The sequence below is a fragment of the Physeter macrocephalus genome, chromosome 1, assembly GCF_002837175.3.
Source record: "Physeter macrocephalus isolate SW-GA chromosome 1, ASM283717v5, whole genome shotgun sequence".
Taxonomy (NCBI): Eukaryota; Metazoa; Chordata; class Mammalia; order Artiodactyla; family Physeteridae; genus Physeter; species Physeter macrocephalus.
Genome location: NC_041214.2, coordinates 50,195,239 through 50,202,971, shown reverse-complemented (window position 1 = coordinate 50,202,971; position 7,733 = coordinate 50,195,239). Strand labels below are relative to the sequence as shown.

The window sequence follows — 7,733 nt, the reverse complement described above, 5'->3', positions numbered from 1 at the left end:
ACAATGTTGCATTAGTTTCAGGTGTACAGTAAAGTGATTCAGTTATACATGTAGCTATTCTTTTTCAAATTCTTTTCCCATTTAGGTTGTTACATAACATTGAGCAGAGTTCCCTGTGCTATACAGTAGGTCCTTGTTGGTTATCCATTTTATTTTATTTTTTAAATTTTCTCTATAGTTTATTAATAAGTCAAAAGAAATTTGTTTTTTTAAAAAAGAGAAGCATCATAATTTGGCTAGTCTTATGCTGCCTTAAAGGGTCTTGGGTGGTTCAAAGTGTTGTTACATGACAGTGCTTTGTAAGCCTTAGCACAACATATAAAGTCTCAGTTGCTTTTTCTGTGTTTCCCGGTGCTCTTTTCTCCATGTTCGTATAGGTTACTAGTTCGCATAGATACTGCTTTGCTCAAGTTTTGCTCATGTTAGAATGCTTTTACCCTACTCTTTGCCAGATTATCAACTCTTATTCATACAACCCATCGTAGAAGGTTGATTTGTGGCCAGCGAAAGATAGGTCCAAGTCCTACCATCTGGTACCTATGAGTTTGACCTTATTTGGAAAAAGACTCTTTGCAGATGTAATTAGGTTAAGAATCTTGAGATGAGATCATTCTGGATTAACCGGGTGAGCCTTAAAAATCCAATGACAAGTGTCCTTATTTTGTGGGAGCAGCTCATCCTTTATTAATGTTAGGAGTGGGGACAACAGGAGAAGGCCATGCAAAGACAGGCAGAGACGAGAGTTATGTTGCCACAAGCCAAGGAGTGCTTGGTGCCACCATAAACTGGAAGAAGCAAGGAAGGGTTTTTCCCTGAGAGCCTTGGGGAGGCTGAATGTAGCACTGACAACAGCTTGACTTTATACTTCTGGCCTCTAGAACTGTGAAAAAAAATAAATATCTCTTCATTTTAAGCTACCAGGTTTGTGGTAACTTATTGTAGCAGCCACAGGAACCTAATACACGCCTCTTTTAAGGCTCTGCTCAAGCGTCCTCTGCCCCTGGAAGTCTCTCCTGCATTCCCAAGGCTGGGCAAGGTGCCCCTCCTCTGTGTGCCCATCTGTCACCCTACATGCACCTGTTGTGTAATTATGCACTGATGTGTCTGTCCCCCCTGTGACACTGAGAGTTCTATGACAGTGGGGTTGTACCTTATCAATGTTTTCACCTTGCATATAACAGCTCAATATATGTTTGTTTTATGAAAAATGCTCTCAAACTCTCACCTGTATTAACTCCCCCACCAGCGCATTGGTCTAAGTGCTAGTAGTGGGAACCAATGCATCTGGCTTTTCTTTTTTTTTTTTGAATTTTATTTTATTTTATTTTTTATATAGCAAATTCTTATTAGTTATCCATTTTATACATATTAGTGTATATATGTCAATCCCCATCTCCCAATTCATCACACACACACACCCCTGCCGCTTTTCCCCCTTGGTGTCCATACGTTTGTTCTCTACATTTGTGTCTCAATTTCTGCCCTGAAAACTGGTTCATCTGTACCATTTTTCTGGGTTCCACATATATGCGTTAATACACAATATTTGTTTTTCTCTTTCTGACTTACTTCACTCTGTATGACAGTCTCTAGATCCATCCACGTCTCTACAAATGACCCAATTTCGTTCCTTTTTATGGCTGAGTAATATTCCATTGTATATATGTACCACATCTTCTTTATCCAGTCATCTGTCAATAGGCATTTAGGTTGCTCCCATGACCTGGCTATTGTAAATAGAGCTGCAGTGAACATTTTGGTACATGACTCTTTTTGAATTATGGTTTTCTCTGGGTCTGTGCCAGTAGTGGGATTGCTTGGTCACATGGTAATTCTATTTTTAGTTTTTTAAGGAACCTCCATACTGTTCTCCATAGTGGCTGTATCAATTTACATTCCCACCAACAGTGCAAGAGGGTTCCCTTTTCTCCACACCCTCTCCAGCATTTGTTGTTTGTAGATTTTCTGATGATGCCCATTCTAACTGGTGTGAGGTGATACCTCATTGTAGTTTTGATTTGCATTTCTCTAATAATTAGTGATGTTGAGCAGCTTTTCATGTGCCTCTTGGCCATCTATATGTCTTCTTTGGAGAAATGTCTATTTAGGTCTTCTGCCCATTGTTGGATTGGGTTGTTTTTTTTTTTTTAACATTGAGCTGCATGAGCTGTTTATATATTTTGGAGATTAATCCTTTGTCCATTGATTCATATTTTCTCCCATTCTGAGGGTTGTCCTTTCATCTTGCTTGTAGTTTCCTTTGCTTTGCAAAAGCTTTGAAGTTTCCTTAGATCCCATTTGTTTATTTTTGTTTTTATTTCCATTACTCTAGGAGGTGGATCAAAAAAGATCTTGCTGTGATTTATGTCAAAGAGTAGTCTTCCTATGTCTTCCTTTAAGAGTTTTATAGTGTCTGGTCTTACATTTAGGCCTCTAATCCATTTTGAGTTTATTTTTGGGTATAGTGGTAGGGAGTGTTTTAATTTCATTCTTTTACATGTAGCTGTCCAGTTTTCCCAGAACCACTTATTGAAGAGACTGTATTGTTTTCACAATATTGATTCTTCCAATCCAGGATCATGGTGTATCTCTCCATCTGTTTGTATCATCTTTAATTTCTTTCATCAGTGTCTTATAGTTTTCTGCATACAGGTCTTTTGTCTACCCAGGTAGGTTTATTCCTAAGTATTTTATTCTTTATGTTGCAGTGGTAAATGGGAGTGTTTCCTTAACTTTTCTTTCAGATTTGTCATCATTAGTGTATAGGAATGCAAGAGATTTCTGTGCATTAATTTTGTATCCTGCAACTTTACCAAATTCATTGATTGGCTCTAGTAGTTTTCTAGTGGCATCTTTCGGATTCTCTATGTATAGTATCATGGCATCTGCAAAAAGTGACAGTTTTTCTTCTTCTTTTCCAATTTGTATTCCTTTTATTTCTTTTTCTTCTCAGATTGCCGTGGCTAGGACTTCCAAAACTATGTTCAATAATAGTGGTGAGAGTGCGTATCCTTGTCTTTTTTCTGATCTTAGAGGAAATGCTTTCAGTTTTTCACCATGGAGAATGATGTTTGCTGTGAGTTTGTCATATATGGCGTTTACTGTGTTCAGGTAGGTTCGGTCTATGCCCACTTTCTGGAGAATTTTTATTATAAATGGGTGTTGAATTTTGTCAAAAGCTTTTTCTGCATCTATTGAGATGATCATATGGTTTTTATTCTTCAATTTGTTAATATGGTGTATCACTTTGATTGATTTGCTTATATTGAAGAATCCTTGCATCCTTGGGATAAATCCCACTTGATCGTGGTGTATGATCCTTTTAACCTGTTGTTGGGTTCTGTTTGGTAGTATTTTGTTGAGGATTTTTGCATCTATACTCAAGAGTGATATTGGTCTGTAATTTTCTTTTTTTGTAGTATCTTTGTCTGGTTTTGGTATCAGGGTGATGGTGGCCTCCTAGAATGAGTTTGGAGTGTTCCTTCCTCTGCAATTTTTTGGAAGAGTTTGAGAAGGATGGGTGTTAAGTCTTCCCTAAATGTTTGATAGAATTCCCCTGTGAAGCCATCTGGTCCTGGACTTTTGTTTGTTGGAAGATTTTAAATCACAGTTTCAATTTCATTACTTGTGATTGGTCTGTTCATATTTTCTGTTTCTTCCTTGTTCAGCCTTGGAAGGTTATACCTTTCCAAGAATTTGTCCATTACTTCCTGTTTGTCCATTTTTTTTGCATGGAGTTGCTTGTAGTAGTCTCCTAGGATGCTTTGTATTTCTGCCGTGTCTGTTGTAACTTCTCCTTTTCATTTCTAATTTTATTGATTCAAGTCCTCTCCCTCTTTTTTTTGATGAGTCTAGCTAATGGTTTATCAGTTTTGTTTATCTTCTCAAAGAACCAGCTTTTAGTGTGATTTATCTTTGCTATTGTCTTCTTTGTTTCTATTTCATTTATTTCTGCTCTGATCTTTATGATTTCTTTCCTTCGGCTACTTGGGGTTTTGTTTGTTCTTCTTTCTCTAGTTCCTTTAGGTGTAAGGTTAGATTGTTTACTAGAGATTTTTCTTGTTTCTTGAGGTAGGCTTGTATTGCTATAAACTTCCCTCTTAGAACTGCGTTTTATGCATCCCATAGGTTTTGGATCATCCTGTTCTCATTGTCACTTGTCTCTAGGTATTTTTTGATTTCCTCTTTGATTTCTTCACGGATCTCTTGGTTATTTAGTAACGTATTGTTTAGCCTCCATGTGTTAGTGTTTTTTACGTTTTTCTCCCTGTAATTGATTTCTAGTCTCATAGCTTTGTGGTCAGAAAAGATGCTTGATATGATTCCAATCTTCTTAAATTTACTGAGGCTTGATTTGTGGCCCAAGATGGGATCTGTCCTGGAGAATATTCCATGCACACTTGAGAAGAAAGTGTAATCTGCTGTTTTTGGATGGAATCTCCTATAAATATCAATTAAATGTATCTTGTCTATTGTGTCATTTAAAGCTTGTGTTTCCTTATTAATTTTCCATTTGGATGCTCTGTCCATTGGTGTAAGTAAGGTGTTTAAGTTCCCCACTGTTACTGTGTTACTGTCAATTTCCTCTCTTATAGCTGTTAGTAGTTTCCTTATGTATTGAGGTGCTCCTATGTTGGGTGCATATATATTTATAACTGTTATATCTTCTTCTTGGATTGATCCCTTGATCATTATGTAGTGTCCTTCCTTGTCTCTTGTAACATTCTTTATTTTAAAGTGTATTTTATCTGATATGAGTATTGCTACTCCAGCTTTCTTTTCATGTTTAAGGTAATTATCTATATGTATGTTCCTGTGACCATTTTCTTAATTGTTTTGGGTTTGTTTTTGTAGGTCCTTCTCTTCTCTTGTTTTTCCCACTTAGAGAAGTTTCTTTAGCATTTGTTATAGAGGTGGTTTGGTGGTGCTGATTTCTCATAGCTTTTGCTTGTCTGTAAAGCTTTTGATTTCTCTATCGAATCTGAATGAGATCCTTGCCAGTTAGAGTAATCCTGCTGGTAGGTTCTTCCCTTTCATCACTTTAAATATGTCATGCCACTCCCTTCTGGCTTGTAGACGTTCTGCTGAGAAATCTCTCAACCTTATAGGAGTTCCCTTGTATGTTATTTATTGTTTTTCCCTTGTTGCTTTCAACAATTTTTCTTGTCTTTAAGTTTTGCCAGTTTGATTACTATGTGTCTCAGAGTGTTTCTCCTTGGGTTTATCCTGTATGGGTCTATCTGGACTTCCTGGACTTAGGTGGCTATTTCCTTTCCCATGTTAGGGAAGTTTTCGACTATAATCTCTTCACATATTTTCTCAGGTCCTTTCTCTCTCTCTTCTCCTCCTGGGACCCCTATAATGCGAATTTTGTTGCGTTTAATGTTGTCCCAGAGGTCTCTTAGTCTGTATTCATTTCTTTTCATTCTTTTTTCTTTATTCTTTATCTTGTTCCTTCATCTGGTACATAGCCCTCTGTCTTTTCATCTTTTCTGTCTTTCTGTGAATGTGGTTTTTGTTCCTCAGGCTGCAGGATTGTAGTTCTTCTTGCTTCTCCTGTCTGCCCTCTGCAGGATGAAGCTATCTAAGAGGCTTGTGAAAGTTTCCTGATGTGAGGGACTGGTGGTGGGTAGAGCTGGCTGTTGCTCTGGTGGGCAGAGCTCAGTAAAACTTTAATCCACTTGTCTGCTGATCGGTGGGGCTGGGTTCCCTCCCTGTTGGTTGTTTGGCCTGAGGCCACCCAACACTGGAGCCTACCTGGGCTCTTTGGTGGGGCTGCTGGTGGACTCTGGGAGGGCTCACACCAAGGAGTATTTCCCAGAACTTCTGCTGCCAGTGTCCTTGTCCTCATGGTGAGACACAGCCACCCCTACCTCTGCAGGAGACCCTCCAACACTAGCAGATAGGTCTGGTTCAGTCTTCTATGAGGTCACTGCTCCTTCCGCTGGCTCCTGATATGCACACTACTTTGTGTGTGCCCTCCAAGAGTGGAGTCTCTGTTTCCCCCAGTCCTGTCGAAGTCATGCAATCAATTCCTGCTAGCCTTCAAAGTCTGATTCTCTAAGAATTCCTCCTCCTGTTGCCGGACCGCCAGGTTGGGAAGCCTGACGTGGGGCTCAGAACCTTCACTCCAGTGTGTGGACTTCTGTGGTATAAGTGTTCTCCAGTTTGTGAGTCACCCACCCAGCAGTTATGGGAGTTGATTTTATTGTGATTGAGCCCCTCCTACCATCTCATTGTGGCTTTTCCTTTGTCTTTGGATGTGGGGCATCTTTTTTGGTGAGTTCCAGTGTCTTCCTGTCTATGATTGTTCAGCAGTTAGTTGTGATTCTGGTGCTGTCTGCTCTCGCAAGAGGGAGTGAGAGCACGTCCTTCTACTCCGCCATCTTGAACCAATCCTTGAGTCTGGCTTTTCATTTGTAAGGTAACTTTTCTCTTTCTGTACATGCTGCCTGGTTACTGTTGTTTCTAAAATGCAGCTCAGGCACTTGTCTACCCAGAGACTCTCAGTGACTCCACACCTCTTAACTTCTTGCTTTCAGGCACCTCCACAACCCGTTGCCAAAGTACTTTTCCAACTTTATCTGTCACTACCCCCCTTCATGAACTTCTGCTCCAGGAAAACGAATCTGTTCCTATGTTTATAAAACACACTTTGCTAATGTAAAACCTTTGCTAGAGTGATGGATGACAGCTCTTCATCACTGTTGAAGTTTTAGTTACCATACAGAGTCCCCCCTGTTCTTTGAGGTCTTCCTGGTCACTCAGGCAGGAATGCCGTGTTCCTTCTCAGAACCACTGTTGTGTTGGTCATTTGTGCTTTTGCAGGCAGCTGTGTGCGGACCTGGGTAGGATATTTGGGGACATGCCTTTGTTAGCCTAATGGGATCTTTGCTACTAATGTCAAAGGCCAGCTCTTTTCCACCTCTGCATCTCCTGCAGGACCTGAGGGCCTCCAGTGAAGTGGAGTGCCTCATACACTGGGTATATTAAAGATATTCATGCATGTGATATTAATACAGGGAAATTCAATAACCTATTCTGATGTAGCTTTTTTTTTTCCATTTTCCCTTTGTATTTATATTGCTTTGCTCTTATAAGATTTTGTGAAAATGAATGCCTTACTGAAAAACTGCTCATTCTCTTGTTTAAATATAATGACCTCTTAGTAACAAATTTGCAAATGGAAAAATGGATCTTAAACTTTTGGTGAGGACTAGGGGCATTGTTCTGGTAGAGGAGCACCCCTTCCTTGCCTTTGGGTTGGTTGGCCTTTGGCAAGTGGCTGAAGAGTTTATGGAAGGATGTTGGACATAGGGGGAGGGGGAGGGAGTTGAGACGGGGAGAAGCAGTGAACAGAGCCTGGGCCGTTGGTTTCAGGTAGAACAAGGGGGCCAAAAACCTGAACTAAGCAGACTTCTAGGAAATCTGGGTCCCTTGATCACTTAAACATTAAATTATCTCCCAGACACAGGCAGAGCTTTGTTATCCAAAACACTTGAAATTAGTTGTGATCTTAAGGTAATTGCAGTGCTGAGTCACAGCACAGGTCAGTAGTGAATTCCCTCCAATTACATAGTGGGGCAGAGATAGGAAAGAAATTTTATCTCAGAATAATCCTCCTTTCCAAAGATTTCCATAGCACTTTTTTCCCTTCAGTAAAGGAAGTGATTTGTTTTAAATAGCATATTCTTGTTCAAATTTCCCTATGTAGGTGCAGAAAACTTATTCTC

The 7,733-nt window shown here is 39.6% G+C and overlaps 1 protein-coding gene across 1 annotated transcript in view; it reads left to right on the top strand.

Moving 5' to 3' along the window:
- The window catches only part of PLCH1 (phospholipase C eta 1), a 239,079-nt gene that overhangs the window by 196,962 nt on the left and 34,384 nt on the right, over window positions 1-7,733 (top strand). The gene's annotated exons all lie outside the window — the stretch shown is intronic.